The sequence below is a fragment of the Strix aluco genome, chromosome 2, assembly GCF_031877795.1.
Source record: "Strix aluco isolate bStrAlu1 chromosome 2, bStrAlu1.hap1, whole genome shotgun sequence".
NCBI classification, from domain to species: Eukaryota; Metazoa; Chordata; class Aves; order Strigiformes; family Strigidae; genus Strix; species Strix aluco.
The window spans coordinates 57,061,675-57,074,131 of NC_133932.1; the positions used below are offsets into that span (position 1 = coordinate 57,061,675).

At 48.5% G+C, this 12,457-nt stretch overlaps 1 protein-coding gene across 7 annotated transcripts in view; it reads right to left on the minus strand.

Moving 5' to 3' along the window:
• The window catches only part of TBL1X (transducin beta like 1 X-linked), a 200,912-nt gene extending 198,065 nt beyond the window's left edge, over positions 1 to 2,847 (minus strand). For 4 of the 7 annotated variants that reach the window (XM_074814870.1, XM_074814860.1, XM_074814862.1 and 1 more), the window contains exon 1: positions 2,471 to 2,846. The gene's annotated coding sequence lies outside the window, so the exon portion shown is untranslated. Of the gene's footprint in view, positions 1 to 2,470 lie in introns of all 7 variants that reach the window. The other 3 variants (XM_074814871.1, XM_074814866.1, XM_074814865.1) reach the window with 1 other exon arrangement.
• Between the last annotated feature and the right edge of the window lie 9,610 nt (positions 2,848 to 12,457).

Here is a 12,457-nt window from a genome sequence, read left to right on the forward strand (position 1 = left end):
CCCCCTTCTCTATCAAGGATTTAATTTGGTTTTGCTCTTTCGATACTCTTATTGTGGAGGATACTTGCCACCCACTGAAAAGAAGAACAAGTAGCATAACTCACAGCAGTGGCATGGCAGGGGACATTGGAGTTATCTTACTTAATCGGGTGGAGGAAGGGCGGAGGATGTATTCAGATGACAATTTATCTGCAGAGGGTTTCTGTTTTGTGCTTCGAGACTTGGACAGTTGTGTAGTTGCCAGTGTTTACATGCGTGTGTAAATTTTAATCCTCTCTGCTTCTGAAACACACTTTTTCATCTTAGGGGAAGAAAAAACAACTTTGGTCGTTGCTGAGCTCACTGAAGGTGTTAAACTGAGACGACTACAGCAGCTCTGCTCAAACCTCCACCGGTTTTACCATTATTGCGTGTAGCCCAAGAAAGGTTTAACGTATTTTTAATGTGATAGCATCCTCCCCCTCTCGCTTTCCTTTTTCCTCCCACTCCTCTACAAACCTTCTGTGGGAAAGCTTCCCTTTTTTACTATCACTGTCGTTGAAACGTTGCAACTATTATCTGTAATTGCTTAAAAAAAAAACAACAACAAAAAAACAAACCAACGCCAAAACACACTAGGACAATTTTGCTCTCTTGCCAACCAGATCTGCTATCACAGAAAGAATATATTTACTTCAAAACCTGCCCAGTGCCTCTGTATATGACAGTACACTAACTGCAGGACAGGAAGAGGCCTAAATCCAGCATGTGCAGCCACATGGTAACCAAGGTATATTATGTTAAGTCTTGTGCATGCCACACGAGCAGTCTCAGTTAAAGGATTGCTAATAAATGGGCTAAGGAAGAAAGATATGACGTTATATTTGTCACGAGTAAAGACCTTGTATTTATTACCTACAATCAGATCTCCCTCTGGCACAATATATTTATTTTCATACTATTAGCCTAAAACACCAGTCTTGAAATTTTAATTTTACACTCCATTTTATTCAAACCATCACTTGAGGAGCGCTCTTTTCAGTGGAAACAGCCCGCTTCCCCTCCCCCACCAACACACACACACACACACACACACACACACACACACACATCTACACTTCAAGACTTGTGCGTAGGAAAAACGCGGTACAAATCCTCGTGAAGAACAGCAAAAGACATGTTAAGACAACATAAAGGGAAGCCTTTATTCAGTCTAAACACCGACTTTGAGAAATTAATATGCGAGCCTAACTTTTAGGGTGTGGCTTTGTGTTTTTTCCCCTTTCTGTGCCGTGCAGGATGTCTACCCGAGAACCCAACAACATATAATTAAATAGGTCAAGGGTCATTCGCTCGACATCACACCACGCCAATGCTTAGCCGCGCACAGCACCGAACCGAAGGATCAGCCCAACCGCTGCGATCAAACCAGCACCACAAAATGGGGAACGGGCTCCGCGAGATGACAGCAGCCGAGGGAACGGTGCCCACCAGCTTCCCGCCCGGCGGGCGGCTGCGCCCAGCGCCCAGCTCCCCGGCCGCTCCCCCCCACACCCCCCCGCCCCCCGAGGCCGCACCGGCGCCGGGCACGCCGGCCCGGGCCGCGCCGCCCTGCAACAGGTCTGCAACCCCGCTCCCCGCGCCGCCCTGCCCCCAGCGCCCCGTCCCCACCCCCCCGGGGCTCCCCCGGCAGCACCCCCGCCCCCCGGCAGCGCCGGTAACGGGGCTGGCAGCAGCACACAGCGCCGGGGGGGTGGGGGGATGGGGGGCGAGGGGGGGGGGGATTAACTTGTTTACCTACTTGGAAGTAAACTTCGATGTACGGGAGCGACCGGCCCCTCCGCCCGCTGCTGATTCAAGCCCTGGCGATGAATGGGATCCCCTCCCCCACCCGGGCTCTGCAAACTCCACACTTGAGCGTGAATACCTCGCATTTTTCCCCCCCGCGGGCATTTCTCTTTTTATTTTTTAAGAACAAAATACATTAAAATACTATCTCAGAAGTAGGGAGCCGCTCCAGAAACTGCCCTCCCCCCCCAGGCCCCGGGGTCGCTCTGCTCGGGGGCAGCACACCCGCCACCGACACGACGGCAGCAGCCCCACACACATCGCCTCGGCCCAGCGCTCCCGCAAAAAAAAAAAAAAAAAAAAACAAACCAAAACCAAACCCAAACAGACCCCAAAACGCCCGGGTTCAACAAACTTCGTCATAACAGGCATCGGCTGAGCGACCCGACACCCCCATCCCACGCCACCCCCCTCCCCGGGAGGGTCAGACCCGCCGAGCCAGGGCAGGCTGCCGAGGGGACGTGGGGGGCGGCGGGCCCCGGCCCCAGGCTGGGCTTGGGGGGCTGCGCCGGGGAAGGACGTTTGTCACCTCGGCGCGCGTAAGAGAAGGGGAGAGAGGGAGAAAAAAAAAAAAAAAAAAAGAGATGGGAGGAAAAAAAAAAAAAAGGGTCCCCAGGATGAATAATCCGCCTCGGAAACTCACCTCGCTCAGCGGGCGTTAAAGGCACAGCTCCCGCTCCCGCGGGCGGCGGGGGAAAGCCTCAACTTCTGCGGGCGGCGCTGGCGGAGACTTTCCCTCACTTGCCGCGCATGGTGCAACTCCTCTTCCCCCGGGGTCCCGGCCAGCCTGCGAGGAGACTGTAAATCCCCCCTCGCCGCCGCCGCCGCCGCCGCCGCACACGCCTCCTCCTCCCCCTCCGCGCGCACAGGCGGCACAAGGAAGTCCCGGAGAGTGGGAAGGGGAAAACGGAAAGTTTTGGGGCGGAATGGCGGTCAGGAGGTGCCGCCGCTCGGCGCGGCTCCGCCGGCGGGGGGCGGTTGGCGGGGCCGGTGCGGGCGCGCGGCGGCGGCGGGAGCGGCGCTGAGGGGAACCGGCCGCGCCCGGGGCCCGCCGCCGCCGCCACCGCCGCCGGGCGGGCGGGAAGGAGGGAGGGGAGGGCGGGCGGGCGGCTGGGGGGGGGGCACCGGGGGGCGAGCGGCGGAGCCCGCCGGGGTGAGGAGGAGCGGGGGGGGGGGGGGGGGGGGGCGAACCTGCCGCGCCGCGCCCTCCCCCACCTGGGTACCGCGCACCCCCACGCACGGGGACACGCAACTTGAGGCGCGGCGGGTGTCCCCCGCGCCGCCAACGCCCCCCGGGTGCCCTCGGGTAACTCCTGCCGCCCGCTTCCACGCGGTATTGTCAGTATTGTTGTGCGCTGGCACCCCCCGCCCCCCCCGCCGGTAACAGACACCCAGTGACGAACCAAGCCCCCCCCGCCCCGCCCCGCCGAGGAGCGTGGCGGTAACCTTGTGCGAGCCGGCGGCGAGGCGCGGAGCCGCCCCGCGCGGCCGGGGGACACGCGCTGCCCACGGCTGCCCTCCCCCACGCACGTACCGCGCCCGCGGGCGCCCGGGCCCCCCCCCCTGCACGCGCTCGCCGGCCCGGCGGCGGTTACTGCCGTCACCGGTACTAGTGTGGGGGGTGGCGGCGGCGGCGCGCGGCGCGGTGCCCCCGGCCCGGCCGGCACGAGGCACGGGCCCCACGCGGGCCCATCCCGCGCACACGCGCCGCCACCGTGACGCTGTGTTTGGCACACCGAGGCGCCCCACGCGGGGCGCGCTCCACGGGCCCACGCTCCGCGGCCTGGCGCTGGGGGACGGCCGGGGCGGTACGTGGGGGGGGGGGGCTCTGCCGCGCCCCCCCCCCGAGCGCCGGTGCAGAGCCGGGCTGCGGGCGGCACCCCCGGGCGCGGGGGGCGGCGGGCTGGCGCGGCCTCCATGGCTGTGAATCAGCAGAAACGGGCGTTATCGCTTCTCGGCGGTTAAACGCAACGCCCGGCGGGCAGACGCGCCGCTGCTCTCCAGCCCTCCGCCCGCCCCCCCCCGCCCCGTGTCCCCGCCACCGGCCCCGCGCCGGGCGGATGATGCAACGCGGCCCCGGCTCCATGTGCTTCCCCTCCCCCGCCCCGGCCAAGCCGGGCGCCGCGCTGGTTTTTTTCCGCCTGGAGGGTCACCCGGCGGCTGATTGATTCTCCCTTCGCCCTGCTCAGTCATTCGGGCTTGGAAAGTAAATAACGAGTTGACATCATTACCGCGCTCCGCAGTGCCCCGCCGCGCCGTACCGCGCCGTCACGAGTAGCTGCGCACGGAAAAATCCCCGCCGCCCCGGGCCCAGCCCCCGGGCCCGCTCCCCACCACGGCGGGGACCGGGGCCGGGTCCCCCCGCCCCCGGCTCGTACCTCCGCAGGGCCTGTCGCAGGGGGACGCCGCCGTTTATTTTGGTGGTCGCAGCCCCGCCACCCTGCCCCCACCCCCGGTCTCATGGCTAGTGTCATGCAAATAATAAGATTATCCGGACGTTGCCTGGGTGCTTGCCTCGGTGGGCTCATCCTGGTGACAGCGAGACTCACTCGGCCTCGAAAGTCGTATTTATTACTGGATTTTTCCAAATGACCTTTCCACTTTTTTTTTTTTTTTTTTGGTCTTATTTTGACATTAAAGGGAATTTCATGCTTGTTATACATTTAGCCCAAAGCCGACGTATTTGCAGTCAACGAGAGTTCTTACGGAAAAATATGATGTCATCCAAGGCAGCACAACAAAGATCATTGCTATGTGCATCCATGTACGTGTTCAGATGAGAACTCTCGAAACACTGGGAAATGTTATCACAGGCTGACATGATTCATCATCGTATGCAGAGCCTAGAGATCGCAGCGCAAGGCCGTCAGCGCTTAGACAGACATACAAGCAAATGTCTCCCGTTCTAAATAAGCTCCCATTCGACTTACTTTTTTTCAAACGCAAAACCTACATTAGGTTTTTGTTACATTAAAATGTAGACAAACAAAACCCCCTCCAGATTTATAGTGAGTTGGCACTGAAGTTTTAGTTCTAGAGTTTTTCATTTGGTTGTGCTTTTTTTAAAGTCCTGTGGGCTTACAAGTGAGGGAAACTCATCAGAAAATGGTCCCAAGTCAAGCTTTGCGTAGCTTCCAAGGCTTGGTCGCCCAGCAAGGAGGCTGGGACCATTCCCACTCCTCCTGCGTGCTGCAGAGAGCGATGAAGCTCTCAACCCCTCCGTTAGGCCCGGTCCTTGCCACTCAGCCTGGCTAGGCCAGCTCAGCACCGCCAGCGGTGTGGCCACGGCCTGGGAGGGCTGCGGGGCAGGGAAGGACCGGGGCAGGGGGGATGCCCTGAGCAGCAGGCCCCAGTGAGGGGTAGCGGTACAGGTCTATCCCCGGTGCAGCCTTCCAAGCCCTGTGTTTGATTTTCCACTGCTGAGGAGCAGCACGTGCTCATCCTACGCTGCCTGGATGCTCTGGCCCTGTCCCTACCACTGCATTCCAGCCTCCGGTTCAGAAAGGCTTTGGGTCCCAGCTGGGCAGCCGCACAGCTTGTCCCAGGCTGGCCAGAGACCGGCCATGCACGCTTTTCTCCCGAGCAGGCAGGGAGACTGAGCCAGGTGAGGAAAGAAGGTATTGTGATGGCAGGGAAATTGGGTTGCAGCATCACACGGATACAGTGAAAGTGACTTTTACTCTTTTACTCAACCACTGCCCATTACCAGCGCAGGCTGCCCATTACTGCTGGCAGCAGGACAAGCAGAAGAGGGCAAGCCTGAAGAGCCACGGCTGCCTACCTCTCCTCGCTTTCTGAACCAGTTCCTGCATCTGGTCCGAACCGTCTGCACGGAGCTGTGTGCGAGCAGCAGGCATGGTCTCAGCTACGCCAGGAAGCCAGGCAGGGTGCAGCTAGCCCCTGGGGAGACGAGGTTAAATATTGATGTAACACTTGCCGAGAGCTTAAAATGAAGTCTATCAAGGAAGGAACTTCTTTCAGGCTATGCTCAGCTAAGGGGAGCAGCACAGAACCCATGAGAAAGACTTGGGGTTTTTTCAATTAAAATTAAAACCCAACTATAAAGCAATGGTAAAGATAGAAGAGTGAGTTGCTGCTCTGGCCATTACAATAATTTTGGCCTTTGTGTAACAGAACACCCCAAAGCGACCACGTATAAAAGAAATCCCCAGGTTTTAAAGAGTCTTATTTTTTCAGTTTCATGACCCGTGACGTGGCGATGGTGATCGGCGGCAGTGCTGTGGCCCTGCAGCTCCAAATGAAGGAAGCCAGAGTTGTGGTTTCTTGCCCTCATTAAAATGGAAACCCAAACCTGAAACAATCAAAGTCGAGGGCTAGCAGGGTTGGCCTACTGTGGAGATAATGGGATCATAAGACAAAATATTTTGCATCTTAAAACATGAAAGCCGTTATTTTTCTAGTGCTTCATCATTGTGTATTGTGTTGGTAACTGTTTCTAACTATGTTTTCCCCCCGCACCATGATTTTCTGTTCTCTGACTATGCAGATAAAAGCAAGTTCTCTCGAATAAGTGAATCATTCAAAAATAAATAATTGGTTCTACTTTTATGTCGTTGTAGTTAAATAATTATCCTCACAAAAAAAGTCTGAAATACAGATTAATTATTTACTCTTGTTACGAACTGTAAAAAATGTGGATCAACTAATTGGCTAATTTAGTTTTTAAGAGAATTAATATACAAACTTTTGATATGGTACCTCAAGACTATTTGGATACAGGTGCAGTATGCAATTCTTATGGTGCAATATGTAGATATTCTGTAAACTGAAATGTGACACGGTAGGCACTAGTTCTGCGACACTTAGAAATATGTTAAACATAAATACCTAGCTTTCTTATTATGAATTGTCCCTCCAGAAAATTTGTGGTGGGAAAATAAAGACTTCTAGCACATTAGTAGTAGTAGTAGTAGCAGTAGTAGTATTTAACACTTCCATGGTGGCAAGATTTGATTTCTATTTTGTGAGCACCTTTACCGTATTTGGTATTTTTCAGATAAATGTTCTCATAGAGTCACTCGTGTGAGCGACTTCTCCGCAGCATCAAAAAATGGTTTTTCATTTAACCACTTGTTAATACCAAGAGTTTCAATTTTAAAAGGAAATTCTGATTGACTAAGATATTTTCAGGAATTGAGAACATCACTGCTATTTTTTTCCTTCACATATTACTTCATTGATGTCTTTGGACTAGACTGAAAGCCTTTGCTTAATTCACAAACACTTGTGCAAGCAAACCTCTTGAGTAAAACAACATTATCAAACATCAAAAAGCAAAGTGGGAGACCTTGTTTCAAGGTTTTTGGAAGGCAAAACTGTCAAAAATGTTTTGATTTTGCGAAGCAAGCATGGTCTGATCCTTTTTCTATCCTCTCTACCCTTTTTCTCTCCAGTTTGCTTCATGCGGCTTCTAATACCTGCACTTTATAGTTTTATTTTTCCATCCACCTTTTCGAGATGTGAAGATATAGATTCCTTGGGCTCTAACAGGAATTCGATCTAATCTAATAGGAATCTAATTGTTTCTGATAAGAATTTTGATGCTATTATGCTGTTGCAGAGGTTGCAAACCAGGATGCGTTATTCACAGTTTCTTGCCTGTCCCATTATACAATCAGTGCACATCTTCCACTGCTCAGAGGCAACTGCGTATTGGGTAAGCGTTATGCCGAGTGTATTTTTGCTTCTTTATATAAGATGATAAGGACGTATTCAGTGATTCTTCCAAAGTGCAGTTGCAAAAATCTAAATAAGTTAGGGCAACACTCCTATCTACTATATGGAATATATTGTTTAGTATGTGGAACATGTGTAATGGTTATTACTTAAGGTAAAATAAATCAGAAACTTTGATGTATGTAATCTACACTCCTCTGATCTATTTAGTGGGCTGACACGAAGGGCTGAGCTAGCTATATGGGTCCCTTAGGATCCTTAGATGGAACAGAGATTTTTTATGTTGCTCTAATTTACTCTTAGAGACAGTTTGGCCTCCTGCCAGTCTGGGATAGAAAGAAGAAGGAGGTGTTCATCTCTTTCCTTGTCTTCCCTCATCCATACAGTGTTGCATGGTCCCAACTGTGCTGAATAAATGCCTGGGACAGCTTATGATTTCAAGCCTTTTTTCCTCCCATGAAAGATTTTAGAAAAGAAAGTAGTTCTACCTAGGATCTGGCTGCAGAGAATTAACAGGATCAGATCTCCTGCGGAGAAGCCGGACTTATGCAGAGGTTGTTCTATGGATGTGAGAGATGTTAGCCATGTGTCATCTCCCTTAGTCACTCAGGTGTTCTGGAGCTATGTGAGCCCTGAGCTCTGTGACACTGCTGTCAGATGTCTCCCCTTGTCCTGTAAGGATAATCTTATCCTCTGAGGCCAGCAGTAGGAACTAGGATGGGAACTAGGATAGGGAACTGGGAGCCTACCCCTGGAGAAGACCTAATCTTCCTGAAGAGTTCTTGTTTATACAGATTAGAGAAACAGCCCAGCAGGGACATTGTCAGGAAAGCCTCAGGGAGAGCCCAGTCCCTCTCACAAGGAGTGAAAATGCAGAAGAGTAAGCAAACAAGAGTTTCATGGAACAAGACACGTCTATGTCTAGACAAGCAAGTAGCTCAGCACAGGTGAGTAAGATGAAACAGTGGTTGTAAGGACCAAACATCTGCATTGCACTAGCATGAGCCTCCAGATGCCTCTCGGGGCTGGGGGTGCCTAGCCCCAGGATGGTCCTGCAGAGTGCCTGGCAGTGGTCAGCTGGAGCACCTTGGACACGCTCCTGAGGTGTAACAGTTGGGTTAGTTTCACTGAAAGGGAAACTAGTTCTCATGCTCAGAAACTGCTCTGCTCTGTGTACCAAAGCACAGCATGGGGGGAGAGTCAGGCGATTAATTTCAGAAGTGCACACCTGATTTAGACCAAGAGTGGTGTAGATGCAGTCTGCAATAGTTCCCTGTTCCTATTGACATTGCATTGTATAATATTTTACACTTTAAAAGGTTCCCCTTATTCAGTGCGATTACTCAGGATTTAAAGCGTGATTCACTGTTGCAAAGTGTAAGACATATGGATTGCTTCCTTTGCCCAATGCAAAATTTTTGGGTCAAGAATTCTAAAATGGCTTTTCTTTACAAAATCTCAATGGCTACTGAAGCACACAAGATATGCTGTATCGTTTCTAGATGCGAGCTGCCATTTTGGGAACAATGAATAGAGGGGTGAAGGATTCTGAAGAAACTCATATACATGATGCTAGTTAGAAAACTAACCTGACTGAGAGTGCCTCGTGTGGTGTCACGGCCAAAGGAACTGCTGTGATTAGTGGGTACACAGAAAGGGAACATGTAAGGAAGGAGAACAGAGGTTATTCTATCTCTTTGCTTGGCACTGGTGGTGTGACTACTACTAAAGTAGTCCCATTCAATTATCTGCACTTCAAGAAGGGTGATGATAAATAGGAGGGATTACAGAGAAAAATACTGATAATGATGAAAGGATTGGAAAATGGCTTATTTTTAAAGATAGTGATCTGTTTAACTTATCAATGAAGTAATTCAACCCTCTAGAAGAACCAATATGTAGGAAAAGAGCTATCAGAGGACTCTTCAATCTATCACACAATCCTAGGAAGATCTACTGCTTGAAGTTACAAAGCAGCAGGGTTTTAAGGACAGAGAAAATGAACCAGTGAGACAGCTGGTGTGGATATTCTCTAACTGAAATCTTACATCAAGCACAGCTACCGAGTCTCAAAGGCATCAAGAAGTCCTAAGGCCCACATTATGATCATACATCATCAGAATAAACTATTGCAATGGTGCTTTCTAGCCTTAAAATCTGCAAATACAGACTTCTGAGTATTGGTGGTTTTGAGAAGCCAAAAGTTTGGTTAACTGGCTAACTATTTACCTATCAGTGTATTTAATACAAATGTCCATTGAAACTCAATATCCTGAAAATACAAAAGTTTTACTTTGCACACGCATTATTTCTACAGGTGTGTGAGACATGATTGTCTTTCTCTTTTTAACAGGAATAGCTTTTTATAAAACAAACATTTGCCCTGAAGTTTTGGATTGGTTATCCAAGAAAAAGAAGAAACAAAGAAAAATGTAATATCCAAACCCTTCGCTCTAGCAGTAAGCCAAACTACTGCAGGGGTAATGAGTCAGACCTGCTTTTCAGTCTTAATTTTCATGTGGCTGTAGTTGACTTCATACAGTTTACAGCTTGTTTTCACAGTGTACAGTGCTCTATGTGGACATGAATAAAAATGCATGAGAGGAAGAAGAAACAGCTCATTTTTTATGATTAAATTTAAAAGATGGTATTATGGTATTCAAAATGCAGTAAAAATGAATATTTAAAAATTCAAAATATGCTTCCTAATTCCACAATTTGACCAGCTGTATTTTAAAACTGGGTGTTTAAATGAGGACATTCAGGTACCAAATCTATTTTTAGTCACTTTCTTGTTCCCCTTGAAATCAACGGTGGTTTTGCCATTACTTCAATGGGAGTATAATAAGGCCCTTCACTTTCAATACCTTATAACTATGGGAAAAACAGTGGATACAGTGGGGATGAATGCACCTCTAATAAGTAATATTTTTTTGTACTATTGCAGTTCCTAAATAACATAGTAAGTCATCTGAAAAACTGAGCAGCAATGGAGAAACAGGTTCAATTATTCAGTATAAATCTCCATTACAACCAAAACAATTCCTTAATTGTATACTGTCCTTACTCTCTAAATCAAGTATTCCTACTTCATCTGTCAGTGCTGCTAAGTGAGAACTTCCTTCCTTCCTTCCTCCCTTCCTTCCTTCCTTCCTTCCTTCCTTCCTTCCTTCCTTCCTTCCTTCCTTCCTTCCTTCCTTCCTTCCTTCTTTCCTCCCTCCCTCCCTCCCTTCCTCCCTCCCTTCCTTCCTTCCTTCCTTCCTTCCTTCCTTCCTTCCTTCCTTCCTTCCTTCCTTCCTTCCTTCCTTCCTTCCTTCCTTCCTTCCTTCCTTCCTTCCTTCCTTCCTTCCTTCCTTCCTTCCTTCCTTCCTTCCTTCCTTCCTTCCTTCCTTCCTTCCTTCCTTCCTTCCTTCCTTCCTTCCCCCCCCCCCCCCCCAAGGTAAAATTTAATTCCACAAGCCCCCACAGTAGCCCATGTTTACTGCAGCCCCACACCACACAGATGCTACAATTCCTCCTTTTCGTTGAATCCTACAGTGCTGATTTTTTTCTCGCTAATTTCAGCATTTCCTTCACTGTTGGTATTAGAAACACAAGTTAGGAAAGATAATAGGTACAAGGCAATTCCTGTGTGCCCCTTAGTCATCTCCCTTGAATATCTTCCTCATGTGGCTAAGTTTAACTATGCATTTTGAGACTTCCAGAATCAGACTTGACAGCTTGGGTTTCAAACTATAGCTTCCTCTGCATCGTGCCGTGGTAAATTTGTGACTGGCAATATTTTCACAAGCTGCAGTTGCTTATGATTCCTCTGTGTAATTGGTTTTGTGTAGGCTGCTGGCTTTTTTCTTTTTTCCTTGATAAAGAGAGGAAATATTAAGAGGACATAACAGATCATATTGTTTTGTGTTTTCGGTACTAAGTTCTTTTGTTCTTTTATTTTCAAGGCTTTAAATATTTCATAAATTAAATTAAAATTTTGTAATGAAGGATGCAAATCTGTGAGTCACCTTGAAATATTTGAATAATATACATAAAATTCCTTGTTAAAAAATTATTTCTTTACTTACCCTTAGAATAGAATTAGCTTGTCAAACCTAAGATTTTTCTTTTATTTGTTGTTTTTAAGGATGCTAAGCATCTAATCCTAACTAACATCCTAAGTTACATCTCTAACTCTGCAATCGTGAAAGACTGGAGAAAACATAACTGAGATATGTGAGGTAAGCCCAGAATCTTCACAAATATACCAAAAGTGGAACTGAAAGTACCTTTGGGTATATAGTGATTAAACTTATTATGTTGTTGGGTTTTTTTTTAAAGAAAAACTTTGAATTGAAAATAATCATTGTATACACTATCAAAAATTAAATGCTTTTGAAAGACAGGTTAGATGGAAAATCAACATTTTTGTATGAGTTCTAGTGTAACACTAATTGAAATGTTTCCTATTTCTATATGCTAACATTTAGATCAAGCCCTCTGTGATAGTAATAGAGTCAGTGTCTTTATATACTTATTGTGGCATATTTGTATGTTTATTTGCTTGCTTCCCTATTAGAACTTGAAGAGGCCTGATACTGAAATTACTCTAAGGTAAAAATACTTAAACCAATATGCAATATACAAAGGATTTTTGCAACATAGGGATACTAGCAGGTTAAAAAGATATCAACTAAAATGGCATCTAATTTCAGCACTAAGTGTTCACAGAATAAGCTTCAAGGTTAGAGTGAGATCGTGTTATTGCTCAAGATGTTTGCTCTGTAACTTTCCAGATAAAGGCGCAATTTTTTTTAAGTCTTATGGACTCTCAGTTCTACAAATCCCTGTCCCTCCAGATGAACTTGGACTTAATTGGGAGTAAGAGGAGCTGAAAGATTTTCAGATATCACACAATTTCTGTAACAGTCTACATTTGCACTCATCGATG